Raw genomic sequence first — 9,926 nt, 5'->3', positions numbered from 1 at the left:
AATAAGTCTTGTTATGATAACCTGCATTGCGCTGTTATCATCAGGCCTGGATACTCACTGCATGCTTATGGTTAGGCCTACTTGTTAATTTAACTACCCGTATAGGCCTACTTGCTTTACATCTAGCCTACCGCAAAGGCTTTGTTTAGAAAAACAGCTTAGCCTACTGGTAACTTTTCAACTGTCTTTCCAAACAAGTATTCTTTAAATATGCTCTATGTAACATTTACTAATTGTCTTCTGTAGCTGACTGTAGCCTACCAGTTGCACTACAAAACTTTCTGCAATTTTGTAAAGAACCGCGTGTTTCACGCGCTGCAAACTACCGCCCTGGTAGTGTAATCACAATAAGGCAATCGCTGTGAGCCTTCGTATCCCCTTCTCTAGATATCCCTGAGTCTGGGTATGCGGAGCGGGAGCTTCCCAAAAAATTTTGAAAACAATGTCTTAAGATTGCACATTCTAAGGGTAGGCTAATTCCAGCCTAAATCAATATGGTCAAATAATGCTGTAACAAAGGATGAAAATCTTATTTGATAAGTTACATAAAACCGAAGCAGAAGATAAAACAAATGGACTGGATTAGGCCTATAAATGGTTAGTTTAATGGTAGGTTTCAGAGAGAGAGAGACCATACATTTCGTCTGTTGCGAGAATAGCCAATATGCTACAATTATAAACAATACGAATATAATAGTGTCATAACTATAGGGCCCGCAAAAGTCAATAAAGTCAAAATTTTTTAAGGACCTCGTCTGTTCACGAATCAAAGAATAAAGTTGTTTTCAGCACCTTAAAAATCTACAATAAAGTCAAAATTTTTAATAAAGTCAAAATTTGTCAAACGGCTTTTGACAAACTTTTTTTGCTTCTTGAGAGTAATTTTTGTCAAAATCCTCATAGAAGCATTGTAAATCAAGAACTGCGACACAATTAAACCATATTAACCCATAAAAGCAGGAAATATATCGCAATGCCCACTTGGATCAGCAGTAACTTTAATCGCAAATTGTCCAATGTTTATTCATTGTTACATAGGCTACCGTAGGCCTATTTAAATAATTCTTATAAAACACCTCCTCTTCACAAACGTGTTTTTTCGAAGATCAACAGTTTGGATTTTAGGATAGCTTACTGCATGGCCACCTAAAGATACGGCCTGCTTTGTCACATTTTGCAGAAATTTCCAGGTTTTTCTAACTTTGGGCGAACGTTTAAATAAATATTTCTAAAAATTAGATTTTTACGCTTTCCTTATTCTTTTACCCAGATGACACAATAGGTTTTAACATCCTCACATGTTGAAAAACAAAGAAAACTTGATTTTGTAGATTTTAGTCAGACTGTTAATTTTCAATAACAGTCTGATTTTTCCATTTTTCAACTTACTTTTTCTTATTTGCTACTGCTTCCCCAAGGCAACAAAAAGTTTTTTTGTCATTAGGAAATCGCAAAAAGTCAAAACATTTCAAAAAATGTCAGTCAAGCACTAGCAGTAGCGGTAATCAAAATCTTCAAAATGTGACAAATCAGGCCGCATCTCCAGGTGGCCATGCTTACTGACATTCTGTAATTCAAAAATGCCTAAGCAAGCTAAATCGTCTTCAGCAAAAGTTAGACAGATTTATCGAGATTTTCCTGGTGAATTTAATGCAACTCCCAGGGGTGATTAAAGGTGTAATTTTTGCGAGTTTATAGTGATCGAAGTGCGAGAAAATGTATTTTGTTGAAAGCCACAGAAAAATAAACGCCATCAAGCTGAATTGAAGCGACAACAAGTATCACAATCATGGCGAATTTTTATTGAACAATCCTCTTTTATTGAACACGTTTTGGTCTGAAATCGACAAGAAATTATGTTTAAGTAACTGATATCAATTCAAGGAAGAACTGTAGCCTCTACAAACAATCAATTTCGTTAGGTCAAAATAAAGTCAAAATTTGATAAAAAATAAAGTAAAAAAAAATTTTTTTTAGGTCAAAATAAAAATGGCCCTATAGTCATAACAATCTAGATTCCACAACAGACAGGATGCAGCGAAAGACTACATTAGTCATTGAGTCAGCTGCTTCCCTTGTTTTTAATGTGACAAATGTCAAGCATCGGTAAATTACGTTGAAACAAGATAGGCTGATGTTTAATAAAAACTGAAAACAAACGGTGTAAACTGCTGCAATAGTCAAGTGAAATCCTGTGGTTTTATTTACATGTTAAAAAATATCATGCCCTAAAACAGTAGCATGAAAAAAAAACATAAAAAACAAAGATAAGAAAAAAGAATATGCAAAAACAACAACTGTTAACTGCTATCATAAAGAACGAAGCAAAACATTAGACGTAGGCCAAATCATAGTTTATAACTTCATAGACCTACTCTAACACAGTAAGTCAGTTTATAGGCCGCCTTGAATACAGTAGTACGTAGGCTACTATAGGCCCACCAACAATATTTAATCTGTAACAATTTGCGAAGCAGTCGTCAATGTTGCGACAATAAAAACAGTCACAGACAAACTTTATTCATATAGGCTAATAAATTTTAAGTTTTTTGTAAAAGTTTTTATACGGTACTCGTAGCCCCAACTATTTCTGAAGGTAAATCATTCCTTTTTTTGTACCTAAGGATATCAAACTGCCTTGACCTTTTCTTGAACTGACACTACATAAGTCCTAATTAAGTGAAAGTTATTTTGACAAGCTCTCGTGCGATGGCTTACAAATTTTGTTGGTCGATTATCTAGCCCAGGGGTTCTCAAACTGGGGTACATGTACCCCCAGGGGTAGGCTACATTTCGACTTTTCAAGGGGTACATTAGATTAAGTATAAAGATATTCTTTCCATAACTTCTAATCTGAGATAGACCTGAGATTAAGAACTCCTCGGTAGGCTAAGTCACATTTTCACCCCAGTAGAAGCTTTAACGTGCTTTCATTACAACTACAGTAACTACCAAGTTCACATGACTTATTTTGTCCAATCACAGCACACAAGACAAAACAGCTGATTGATTGCTATCAGAACCGTAATTACAAAAGCTATAGTCTGAGCGTAAAACGTATTCACCTGGAATAAACTGCGACCTTAACAAATTAGGTATCGTTGGAAAGCTTAACTCCTCTAGATTAAGATTTTTACTCTCCTCCAACCAGAGACCCTTGGCAAAAAAAGTTATGGCCGTTTTTTAAGCAGCACCTTGCGCCGCTAGTGGCGAAAGTGCATTTTTCCTTTTGCGCAAGTTTCTAGTCTCATTTTCAACTTTTTTTCCTACGTGTATGAGAAAGAGACAACTCACATTTGATAAAATATTTTTTATATTTAAATGACGTCACTCTGACGTCATTAAATTAAAATTGCTTACCAATTAGCCTACACCCAACCCATTGACAATTAATCACAGATCCAATACATTTGTTCTAAAAGATCGTTTTTAGACAGAACGGAGCTTCATAAATGAAGCATTTTGACCCCAAGTCCGGTTTAATGACGAAACTAAGCGCTACCAAGTGGCGAGAGTATATTATGGGCATTATACAAAAAGTGCGAAATTTATGCCTTCGAGGAAATGGTTGTCAGTTGAGTGCCCAAGGCGTGAAACTATTGTTCTTGTCGACGGTGAAAATTCGACTCACACTGCTAGTGGATATGCCATGTCTGAGGAGTACAGCTCAACTATCCAGTGGAATCTTTCGGGTAGCCCAAATTTGGGCAATACACAAATATCCATCAAACAAAAAAAATTGGCAAATCGTACGTGGGTCTGGGCAACCACCCCATGTATTAACGCAGCAGGCGCCTTCCTGCCATAGGAGAATTAAGATCGCCATGAAGTAGCGCACCCAGAAAAAAATTTAGGGGGGGGCTAATTTAGAAATGTTGGCCGAGTGATTTGCGACAATAATGACAGTAGGCCAATGCCCATCCCTTTGATTAATATTTAAAGGCACTCACCGGCCACGGCCCACAACCCACCGGTTGCCGATGCATCAGGATTCGTTCTCTCAATCAGATTACAAGTTGGCCTATTGAACCCCATGGTATTAGAACCATCAGCACTCTCATCCCTACGTCCACTCTCGGAATCTTCTATAGATCTCGACTTTTTCGTCATGTATGACAAAATAGAATTAGCTTTCCGTTTGCCAACACAAATAAGTGCGAAAACAACAACTAGCGCAAAAACAGTTTGAAACAAAACACTAATTTTGTGAACAGTAAATGTGATGTGGACATTTTTCCTATATACAAAACATTCAAAATTAGTTCGTATTTTCAATTAAAGTCCCAGACGCTTTCGTCTTTCTGCTCAAATATCGTATATAATTTTACATGTTCGTGTGATTCAGCATTGACGTACGGTACATCGGTATGTCCACCCAGGGGCGCCGGAAGCGGGGGGGAGATGCTCCCCACCTTCAAGTTAAGGATGGTAGAAGTAGGGGATTGCTCACTCAAAAGTAAGATTGACAACTTATCTGGAGGGTCATAATGTTTTGACAAAATTTGATGCAACTACAGCTTGAGGTCTACTGCCATATGTCGCATACTCAGGTGCAGTTTATATGATCTGCCCACGTTTGTACAAAATGTGTATCGCCAAAATAAACGTAGGAAATATGTGATATCATGTTCATTTAATAGTATTCAAGTCATGATAATGCAGCGGTATACTTCACGCAACAGCGGTAACGGTAAGTAGCCTCAAACTGCTGTAGTGAAGTTTTGCAGATTTTTTAGCACCCAAAATTTTAACTAAATATAACAATTCATTTGATGAGAATAAATTTACCTAAAAGCAAAGAAAACGTTGTGCAGTTCTGTTAATTTTTGAACTTCTTAGTAACCCTCCAGCTGTCCTTTTCGTAGGAAAAATCATTAAAGTGAGTCGTCCCGGTATTCTACTGTCCCTTCTTCAAGTTGTCTGTAGATGGAGGGGTAGTGGTGCCCTTTTAAGGTCATGTAAGCTACTGCACATTTTGCAATACAGTATAACAATTTCTGCTATTCGCTTTTAGCCTAATTATAATCTTTCATTTTTGGCTTAAAATAATATTCACGCCACAAAATTATGTAACTCAGTAGGTTACATCAATATGACATAGCATGACGCCCTTCTTTGTATACCGGACACTTATAGGCTATCATTACTCAATTGTGAGCTGATAGATGAGCATTATCGCTATAGCTTATCTTAAAACTTTTAAAAAAATTGGTCTTTCAGTAAACAAAAGTGCCCTTTTTTCATAATCCTGCCACTCCCACCAGTCAAAAATCGTTCCGGCGCCCCTGTGTCCACCAGACATTTGACTGCGGGAAAGGGTCGCTAGTCCTCACACCCGTTGGTCGACGTTGCCTTACATGCGAGAGTGGGAGCTCGCAATGTTGGGGGTGCTCAGCGAAGGCAAGTTGACCCTTGTGTTCTGTGCCACATGACCACGAGCGTACTGGAGCATCTGAATTTTAGAGACTTAAAGAAAAGTGCCACCCAAGACCATATCATGGAGTGTTCTTTTTGCCCAGATCAAAAATTCTCTGCTGACTCATTAAAAATTTTACGCAAGAGCAAATCCCAATTTAACACCAAAATTCAGGAAGCACTGTTATGCTACAACCCAAATTTAAACAAACAATTATTTGCTGGAGGCACGTCCATTCTCCTTAACATTTACTTGATGTATCACGTTCCCTGTGGTGCAAACTTTTTTGTAGTTATTTATGTAGTTGCCTTTTCTTAATGTAAATTTACTTTCAAGAAGTTGAAATTTATTGCATTTTTTAATTATTTTTAGATTCCTGATGAAGGCTTAAAGTTAAGCCGAAAATGTTCCACTGTTAAAACTATTTGTAAATATGTAAAATATATTGTTATAATGCTCAGCCCTGTTGTATTGTTGTGTCTTATTCATGTCTAACCTGTAAGCAAAAGGTATAAATCGGGAACATACAAAAGTCAAAAACTTGATTTTTTTGTGGCGGGTTTGGGGGGGGCTTGAGCCCCCTTAGCCCCATGCTGGGTGCGCTACTGTCGCCATGAACTAAGGAGTACCGTACAATTGTTTTCATTTGATATTGTTTTATATTTTATTATCATAATAAGCAAACTTAAGAAAAAAATTTCATACGTTTTCTAGGCTCATTTTCAGGCTCAGCCCAGCCTTTGCAGTAACGTTCCTATATCACTTAACTGGTGTGAACTTCTATGCTCGGTCGCTCATAAAATCAAAAGGGCAAAATGTTCCATTTTGTTATGAAATCATTTATTGAAACATGATCAAAATGTCGCAATCCTCAGGGCAGTCTTCTTATACAGTTTAGTTTATTGTTTTGCTGGCGATAAACAAACAAAAAGTAGCCTACATACAATTGAGTGTCTATCGGCACAACAGGATGGCAACGAAAGACCTGTAAGGTCATCTATGTCAGCTGCTACCCTAGCCTGTTGCAGGTAACACAATAATAAAAAACAAACAAACAAAAAACAAATAATCACAGTAAAACAAAAAACGGAAATATGAACACCAATACAGCAAATATGAATTAATTACCATAATGACCAAGAAGAAAACACTTGTACTTAGCTATAAAGACATTATATGTATTATCTTTCAGTTCATTAGAAATATCACTCCAATTGGTGAAGTAAGCATCATAGAATTTTGGCAACATGTCATGCACAATTTTAAACATAAACTTTCCATATTCAAGTTTAATTAAGTTTTCAATCTTTAAAACGTTAAAAGCACGATAGAGCTCAAATGCACGGTATTCTTTTAAAACGTCTCCATACTTAGATTGTGACGGCCATTTCACCTTATGCAACAGTGCATCACCAACTCAAAAATTTAATATAAGCTAGACCATTAGACATGCTGCATGTAAAGAACATTTAGACCTGTTTCCTTTAACTTTCATCATAGCCTAGCATACACTGTTATAGGGCTAGTGCACATGTGTAGGCTATCGCCTGCTGACCGGTACCATATGCTACCTAACATTTTGACTTCTGTTGCAAACCAAATTAAATAAATAACCTGACATAACTTACCGATAACAATGTTCTTGCAAACAGTTCCCAAAACAAATTAAACTAGGCTATAGGCTTGCCTGGTACCCAGTTCTGTGATATTTAGGCTAGTAGGCCTACTGGCTACTGCAGCCAGTGCAGAGTGGTAGATCAAGAATCTTTGCTGTCCCATACTTACTCAACTCAGTACTGTCTAGTTTGTTTGTTTGTTTGTTTGTTTGTTTATCTTTATCCTGCATTGCGGGAAAGCGGACTTGAGCGCTATGCATCGGTGTACGCCTTCCGACGTACACCTGACCCACGCTGCAGCCGACGGCAATGTCTTGTTTCCGATTGTCTACTTTACTTATGACTTAAATTTGGTACTACCCATTACTCGAAATCGATCACTGGGTAGAGGCAATTATCGTAAAGTTTCTTGCCTAGAGAAACAACAGCAAGTGCGTTACTTACAAACCTCATGGCTAATAAGCTGGTCAGTGGTCACCGGAGCAACTTCGACAGTTCGACTGCCAGAATTTTACACGGTTTGCTGACCATTAGCCTAATCATTCTGCTACAATTTCAACCATGTTTCTGCTGAAAGCATAGCTAGATTAGCTGCGCCACTAGCGGCGCAAGGTGCTACTTAAAAAACGGCCATAACTTTTTTTGCCAAGGGTCCCTGGTTGGAGGAGAGTGATAATCCTAATCTAGAGGAATTAAGCTTTCCAAAGATACCAAATTTGTTAAGGTCGCAATTTATTCCAGGCGGCCCTATATTTTTGCATTTTACGCTCAGACTACTAGCCTAGAAAGCAAATACAGTCGACCAGTCGTCCCCGCTTATTAAACAACATTCAAGCACCAGTTGTCTGATCACAGCTCAAAACACCTGAACATGATCTTCGTTGTGCTGTTCCTAATGTTTCACCTCGTATTAATGAGCTTGTTGCTAGCAGGCTCATCCATCACATTAGCTAGGATTGCTGGGCTTATTCAGCCGATCTTTGTTTGATTGATTGATTGTAGTGTTTGTTTAACCTTGGATTACATTGTTATGAATAACTTTGTGTGCTTTGATTGGTACAAAATATCATGTATTCAGTCTTCGAATGCAGCTCTACTGTTAATTTGTTGCAATATCGAAACTTTCTAAAGCCAAAAATATGAGAAAATTTTGGGGGTACACGAGCGAATCTATAAATTGACCAAAGGGTACCGATGAAATGGGCAAAGTATGTTTGACCAGTGTGCTCTGCGTTTACACCAATATAATTAATCCAGGGTGGTTAGGACAATGGGAAGTTTGAAATGCCAAAGTTGATTGCTTGAAGACTCGTGGCCTACTTCTCTGCAATGACGTCAGTGCTGCAACTTTCTCTGTTAATTGGGACGAGATCATGAGCAAGTACCATTGATGGAACGGTGGGTTGATAATTTCCTACAGTACGTCACACATAAAGCAAAACAGAACAAACAGAGATAGTTTAAGGCATTAAATTGTGTATAAAAAATAGTAAAATTGTATATAATGAAAAACCAAAACAAGAAAAGATGAAGGTAAAAGATTAAACGCTTTAGCAATGCACCTCTGAATATGATGAACTGGTAAAACACCATCATAAGAGCATTCCAGAAAAGTAATTGCTTTCAACGAATAAACTCATCAAAACTCTACAAAGCCTAGTTTGCATTGAAGTAAAAATTAAATGGACCGAAGTAGAAGTCCAAAATACTTCAACACGATAACAAACATAAATTTTCTTTTCTTTCTTTGATCGAATTTAAGTGCTAGAAACTGATCGTTCAAATCAGAAAATATTATTTATAGTTTACTTTACCATTTCTATCATTGTCAACATCATTATCATCATCATCTTGCATTTAGACGTTTTAAGACATTTTGAAACATCTCTGTCTCTCGTCAAATTGCATTTTTGCATTTCAGTGTCCTGCTTTCAGTGGTGGAAGAATGTTTTTGCTGCAGACTCTTTTTCCAATGTTACAGCTCAATTTCCGATGAAGAAAGTTTGAAATTTCTTGTTGATTTCTTAAGTGATATAGCAAATAATGGAAAATTAATCAGACAAAAGCTCTCACAGATGTATCACAAACAACCATCATACAGCTTTGTACTTCAAGCGGCAGTGTTCCCCTAAAAGCTTAGGACCCGCACATCTTGATGTTATGAGCTTGCCAAGCCAAGAGGTAAGTATGCTTCTTTTCTCTGATCTGCTTTGCATTCATCGAGTTCACCTTTATTTCTTCTTTTATTTTAGCTGCCCACATTTGTCATCATGGATTTCCTCTTATCGTGGTTTCAACTTACTCAGCATCTTCAATACGCCAACTAGCGGCTAACCAAACTTTAGTTGTCAGCTTGACTCTCTTGGAGTTCGGAACTAAAGCCAAGTACAGTCCAGTTGCAACGTTTTGCAAAACGTCTCGTTCACTTTCTGGTATGAATTTGTATTTAAACAGGCGAGCATCAATAAGTCCGTCCACGGGGTCCTGGAGTGAATTTTGCCCCAGAATCAAGGTTCCATTATCAACCTCCATAAAAAACGCCGATTGATCTTTTTCAAACCAAAACATCATCGTCGTATGTTGCGCATCATCTATTTCCAATGAGTGCCACTTTGAATATGTGGAGGAGAGTTTAGCATAAACCCCCATGTCACTTATAACGTATTTGGCTCCGAGCTTCTTAGACGAATTGTTGTCAATTATCATCACCTTACTTGTAGAGGCAATGATGGGTTTTGGGATTTTGAACTGGATCCCGTGGAAAATAACCACGGCAAGAAAGAGCAAAGTAATTGTGGCCATCGTTTGCCTTCTAGCTTCTTTCAAGTCTTGTAAAGTTTGCTAAATGATCAGAAGGTTTTGTTGTTAAAATAACAATTGAAAAACTTTTCCAA

This window comes from Aplidium turbinatum, chromosome 16, assembly GCF_918807975.1.
Source record: "Aplidium turbinatum chromosome 16, kaAplTurb1.1, whole genome shotgun sequence".
NCBI lineage: Eukaryota > Metazoa > Chordata > Ascidiacea > Aplousobranchia > Polyclinidae > Aplidium > Aplidium turbinatum.
This window is presented reverse-complemented; position numbering follows the sequence as displayed.